This window comes from Anastrepha ludens, chromosome 3 (assembly GCF_028408465.1).
Source record: "Anastrepha ludens isolate Willacy chromosome 3, idAnaLude1.1, whole genome shotgun sequence".
In the NCBI taxonomy this organism is placed as follows: domain Eukaryota; kingdom Metazoa; phylum Arthropoda; class Insecta; order Diptera; family Tephritidae; genus Anastrepha; species Anastrepha ludens.
Window position 1 is genome coordinate 36,786,819 of NC_071499.1, and position 7,188 is coordinate 36,794,006.

General features: G+C 37.5%; 1 pseudogene; it reads left to right on the forward strand.

Moving 5' to 3' along the window:
* Nucleotides 1-206: 206 nt before the first annotated feature.
* On the forward strand, nt 207-325 carry LOC128859444 (5S ribosomal RNA; annotated as a pseudogene).
* The last annotated feature ends 6,863 nt before the right edge of the window (nt 326-7,188 follow it).

A 7,188-nucleotide genomic window follows, 5' to 3' on the forward strand; every position in this document is an offset into this window, starting at 1 on the left:
AGATACTTCAAACTAATGCTGACGTTAAACTTGCTCGACCTACCGACGCCAATATTCGCATGCTTTATGTTCCCGATTTCTGGTGATTACACTCTTAGTACTCATTCTCTTCGTTCGCCTTCTGGCGCTAATACGGTAGCAGTGCTGCTGATACTGCAGTTGAAGTTGTTGCTAGCGTTAATTCACAAACATATACTGCTATGGCTCTCAATGACCATACCACGCTGAAACCATCGGTTGTCGGCCGATCACCGAAATTAAGCAGCGTCGGGTGCGGTTAGTACTTGGATGGGGGACCGTTTGAGAACACCGCGTGTTGTTGTCCTACAACTATTGTGCTCGCTGATACTGCTGTTAAAATTGCTTTAAGTGTTAATGCAAAGTATATCTGCTATGGCTAGAGCCAATAACAATACAAATTTGCACTTTGCTCTTGTTTCTAACGTTTGTAATTTACCTAGTAATGCTTCTTCTGTTAAACATCAGTTAAGCTGCTGCTAATACAATAATGTTACACGATATACGAATAAAAGTTTCAGACTGACGTATGCATACTTAACAAGTTTTCAGTCCAAGCCTCTCCGCAATTTATAATGAGCATCTTGCTGATATTGTTGCATAAATTAAGATATTTGATATCAAGTTTTATATCATTTTCGGATAATTGCTGGTTTTTATGAAATACTTTCTGCACTAAGTTAAATAACTATAGAACAGCCTTTTGAGAAGGGTTGACGATTTATTTGTTTATAATTTAATTTCAATAATTTTTTATAAAAGCACAATTCCTACAAAAACATATAAATCGAGGGGGGAACTTCTAGAAAAATTTTGAGATTGTAGTTTTATGGCCCTTTAAAATTTGATAAAATTAAGTACAAGCTGGAAGAGGCTCAAATATTGGTTTGATTTTGACAATTTTTTGCTATAATTTTGGGTATTTTCTTTTACAAAAACAAATTTGGTGTCTTCGTTTTTGAAGGAAATACAGAAAAATCCAAAATAAAATGGACTATAAAGTTGCGCATCCGAAATTTTTCTAAAATTCTGTTAAAAATTTTGAAAAATTTTTGGAAATTTGTATTTCTTAATTTTTTTTATTTGCGCATTTGAATTTATAAGAGTTTTTAGTGGAATTAACCATATTTTCATAAAAAAATATTAAAATTAAGTGACAGAAAAATAAATTAACAACAGAAGACAATAAATCCCAGTGCTGTATGTAGATTTGTAACGCAGCTTATATCCACCCGAAGGTTTGACGCTAACTATTGCTTGGCGATTGCTATTAGAATAAATGATTTAAATAATGATTGATTTCCACGATGGCCACTTAAAGTCCCTATGCCACGCATACAAATAATCGCCTACTGCAGTTATGCTAACTAAAACCATGGCAAAACTAATTTATATTTTTTTTTTTTAAAAAGCGTCTGACATGTTTAAATGCAGAAATGAGAATTGAACTAAAGTCAAGCGAAAAGAAAAATATTATTAGTTTATTTGTTTCTTCTCGACAACAATAAACGTTGTGTGCTTTGTTTTAGTAAAGTAAATCAATCAATGTTATCGTAAGACAATCTTCAATTATTTTCCATAAACATTTCAACCTATTCAACCGTTTCAATTGATTTCAATTTATTCAACCAAATTGATTGCTAATTTCAAGCTAATTATTCTCTCTCAATAGCTTTACTTGCCTTTACATTAATTTAATTTACCTTTTGGCAGGTTATTCAAGTGTCTAGTGGCTTCAATAAATTTATGCAGTCACTAACTAAAAAGTAAATATTTTGCAAACCGATATGAAAATCAGCTTCAAAAATATTTCCAAATTGTCTCACAGATCACTCATACGCACCGTACGCCATTCATTGATCGACGAATAAGTATGTACACACGTTTATATTCGAATATAATTTTATGACAAGCATAAGCAATTTTACTAATACATACATAGAATTGCCAAAAGCGTTTGTGGGAATTCAAATAATAAGTTTTTGACTGCACTAAAGCATATTCGTCCATACATACATACGTCCACACCTACATCGTATGTGTGTAACAATTTTAAATTCCGATTGATATAGCTTTTCATGCATAACTTACGAGTAAATAAATTAAAGTGCATAAGTTTATGAAAACAACAATGAGTATTAAAAGTTATATATGTATGTATGCACGCAATTGATTTAATAATGCCATAAGCTCTGAATAAAATTATTGTGACTCATTCCTCGTATGCGAGTATTTGCTTTACACATTGAAGTTAATTTGTAAAATGAAATGCAAATATTAATCGCTGCTAGAGTTTATTTGTTGAGTGCCCTTACGCGACTTCTGATGGATTTGGCCATGTGGTTGCAGCGCTTATACAACTGAATGGACATAGATGGAGCCTTCGACAACGCACATTACAAATCCATGGAAACAGCACTCGAGAAAAGAGGTGCAAACCCTTTACTAACACATTGGATTAGCCAAATGCTTAATCAGAGAATTTTTAAAGCCTCGTTAGGCCAAGCTGAACTTAATGTAACAACAGTAAAGGGATGTCCGCAAGGAGGAGTTCTTTCTCCACTGCTATGGTCCCTACTAGTTGATGACTTGGTGCAGCACCTAAACAATAAGGGATTTATAACCATTGGTTATGCAGATGACATTTCTTTAAAAAAAAAGGCAATCATGAAGGCACACTAACACACTCAATGCAAAATGCCTTGAACGCAACATGGGAATGGTGTAAAAAGGAGGGGCTGTCGATCAACCCTAACAAAACCACAATTATCCCCTTCACAAGAAAAAGAAAGTTGGAATTTCCTATATTGAAAATAAATGAAACAGTGATAGAACTAAAGAAAGAAGTATTTAGGTTTAACCTTAGATAAAAAACTCCCTTGGAAATCACATATAAATAATATAACAAAAAAAGCCACGAAATCTTTGTGGACAACCAAACAATTACTAGGGAGATCCTAGTGCCTCAGCCCTAGTAGGACCCTCTGGATATACACCCAAATGGTTAGACCAATCATACTGTATGGGGCACTAGTATGGTGGAGCAAATCTATTCAAAAAACAGCGGTAACCAAACTGGGAAAAGTACAAAGGCTTGCTTGCCTATGCATCACAGGGGCTATGAGAACTACCCCAACAGGTGGCATGGAAGCACTCCTTAATCTCCCACCACTTCATATAGCAATCCAAGAGGAAGCAGCTACGCAAGCACTCATGTTATACATGAAAGAAAATTTCAAATAAGGCAACCTCATGCTCCGCTCGATCTGGAACCGGATAAGGCGCTGATACCCATGCCTATAGCCACTTGTAAATTACTTATTGACAGGAAAACCATCAAAAAGGTAAATACAATCTGGCAAAACCTCACAACATGTGAACTAAGCAGACAGACATGACCGAACTGGAACAGCGGTCGATCGAAGATCTTGCTAAGATTCAACAGAGAAGCTATACGAAAAATGTTAGGTCTATTAACTGTTCATTGTTTAATAGGCAGCCACGCTAGAAGGTTAGGACTCCCGTACTTCGATTTCAGTAGAAGCTGTCTTAATACAGAAGAAGAGGAAACAGTCAGACACCTTTTATGTGAGTGTGAAAGCCTAGCTAGAAGAAGGCTGCGCACCCTTGATATAGCATTTCTAACCGATGTAGCGGATATAGCCCATCTAAAACTAACGAAACTCTGCTCGTTTATTAAAGCAACCGGATGGTTTGAAAGGGAACACGTAGAGTAAGGATAAGCTCCAGTGGTATCACAATGGACCTGCCGAAGGTCTAAATGTGTCGCTACGATAACCACCCAACCTACCTACCTACCTAACCTCATCGATCACCTAAGCATGGCTCAAGTCTCAGACCACATTGACCCAACCCTCTGTTTCACAAAAGGATACACAGTTACCATTCCTGAGAGGAACGAGTGGCGAACAAACCGAAAATGGATGAATGATGATTCACAAAAATGGTACACTGATGGATCAAAAACACCTTATGGTGTAGGAGCAGGAGTAGTGGGGCCCAGAATCCACAAATCATTCACTCGCACCAGGGACACCACCATCTTCCAAGCGGAATTTTACGCAATAATGGAAGCAGCAAACATCATTCAACGTAGAAACCACAAAAGAGTAAAGATTAGAATACTCGCGGACAGCCAATCAGTTCTAAAAGCTTTAGATAGCTATACCTACAACTCAAAAACTCTCTAGAATGCCACAAGGCACTCAATAACCTGGCATCCGAAAACAATGCCTCATTAATTTAGGTACCAGGACATGAGGGATATGACGGCAACGAAAAAGGAAGACTTTCAAGCCAAAAAAGGTGCAGATATAAATTTCATCGGACCTAGTCCCATGTTTGGATTTAACAAAAACATCCTAAAACAAAAAGTAAAATACTGGGCCAAAACTCTAATAAATCAGCGTAGAGGGTCTTAGACACTCCAAAAAGTTCTTAAGTTTCAATGCTAAAAGAGCTAACATGACCCTCACGTTAAACAAAAAGAGCATTCGCACTCTCACAGGCGCCCTCACGGGTCACTTCACCTGCAACAAACACCTACATAAATTAGGCGTAACTAACATCAGCACCTGCAGATTTTGCTGCGAAGATGAGGAGTCTATAGAACATCTCACCATCGAAGTTCATGCTTATAGATGAAGACCTACAATCACTCCCTCAGAAGGAGCTGGTACAATTCATAAGCATACTTTACAGTCAATAGACAGCATAGGGTGTACAATATATCAATATGATCGCAGTGCTAAAGTTCCATACCTTAACCCTTTACTACCATTAACCATTAACCATTATACAACTGAATACTCAGGAGTAAATTACCCCGGTGTGGTTAACGGTTTCTTGAATTTGAGTTTATTAATTTTCAGCCCACTCTACGTATAAAGTGTCACTCTATTTGCACCTAAATTGTCTACTTTGCGTTGAAGGTATTAGTGATCACTCCGGACATTTTTTTTTTGCCGTTTTCGCCATTATGGGTATCCTTAAATTATTTTAAAAATAATTATTATATAATATATCGATGTTGAAGATAGCACTTATGACTTATACACCCAACTCTTTTTTTACACGGTAGATACGTAAATTAGAAAAGCGCGTAAAAATATGGTGTAAAAAAACGTGCGACATACGAGGTGTGTTGAAAAAGTATCGCGAATTTTGAATTTTCGCAGGTTACGTATATTCGAATTTCAATTTTTTTTGTAGAGATATGTTGGTACTCATTTCTCTCACTCATGCCGACGAGTTCGGCCATTTTGAATGTTCAGTTAACTGTTGACAGCTGCTTTGCTTGCACGTGCTTCGGCTCGTCTTCGATTTTTACCTATTCAAAAAGATGGATCAAAGAACCTGTATCAAATTTTGTGCGAAAAACGAAATTAAGTGCGTGAATGCATTCCAAATGTTGACTGTGTCATACGGAGAAGCTACTTTGGACCAAAGCAACGTTTATCGGTGGTAAAAAATATTCTTAGAACGCCGAAAAGATGTGAACGGCAAAAAGCGTGCCGGACACCCGAGCACTTCAACAACAGACGAAAAAATTGATGAAGTGAAGAAAATGGGATTGGTATTGGCCAATCGTCGAATCCACGTTAGAGAAGTTGCTGAGGACCTAGACATATCGATTGGTTCGAGCTATTCGATTTTTTTCAATGATTTGGGCATGAGACGGGTCGCCCGAAATTCGTAACAAAACTGTTTGAACAAAAGCAGCTTCGCATGAACATTGCTAATGAGATGTGGGACTCTGTCCGCGACGACCCAAATTTCCTCCAGAGGGTCATAACTGGAGACGAATCGTGGGTTTATGGTTATGGTATAAAAAAAAAGGCAAAAAAATTGGGACCAAAAAACACCCCGAACAGTAGGCACCAAGGAAATATAACAAAAATATAGAAAAATATATATCCTACAAGTTTGCACCAACAAATAAGCGGCATTAAGTAGGCAGTATTATTTCTCAGTAGAAATTAGCAACCACAAGGACAAACTTAGGAAAAATAGCCTAAAGTGTATCTAAGATATATATAAGGTATAGCTCTCTCTCTCCTTTTCCTCAATGTTTTATTTTTTTTTCTCTCTCGTGGAACGAAAATCTCCAAAACGTTGCATTACCTTGAAAGTTTACTCTGCAATTTCGCTCGTCCATCGACGCCTAAGAGTTTCACTCCAAAAAGCGATAACAGAAATCAGGTATTCGTCGTAAAGTAAACAAGCCATGAAATAGACTAAGTCACTAACATATCCATGGGCATAAACTGACTGAGGGTTTATTTAATTATGTATACTGGGGGTTGCGGTAGCTCCCCAATTGTATTTTGTTGCTGTATAGATACGTTTTTATAAGCACTGTCAAAATTGGAATTAAAAAAATGTTTTGGGCCAGAACAAAAAAATTCGCTTAAAAACATGTATTAATCCATATTGGCGAATCGCGTTATTTCAAAATGGTCTAAAAAGGTATCGTGTAAAAAATGAGTTGGCTATACATACAGGGTTGTCAATATTCTACGGACCCATCTGGCAACCCTGTATCTTTTGTCAGAGACGTCAGATCGCTTAATGACATACCGAGTTGGAAGCGTCAGTCCAAGCACATTTTTACCGTGGAACAGTACATGCTACGCGAGCGCTCCCAAATTGTTGAAATTTACATTGAACAAAAGAAGTCAATTGTGAAAACTCAACGTGCGTATAAAAAATTAAATAATGTGAAAAGTTCGCCTTCTAAGAACACCATTAAACGTTTGTATGAAAGGGTTTCGACTGGTGATGCTCTTTCTAATCCAAAGAGGCCAAATCAAAACCGACCAAGGCGATCGGATGAGAATATTGCTCTTGTACGGGCCAGTGTTGAGACGTCGCCAAGGACATCCCAAATTCGCCGTTCTCAGCAGTTGGGCATTGCTCGAATTATCCTCATTGATTTGCATTTATTCCCGCATAAGATTCAATTGGCGCAAAGATTGTTGCCTGCGGACAAGCCTCGTCGATTGGAATGGGCCCAAAGAGTCGTCGAAATCCGACAGGTCCGTCGAATATGGGCAACCCTGTAGTTTGCTTCCTTCATGAATCTTCAGGTCAATTGTGTACAAAAATTCACTAGAGAGGCATTCGAAAAAGAGGAACACTGTGCTGCAG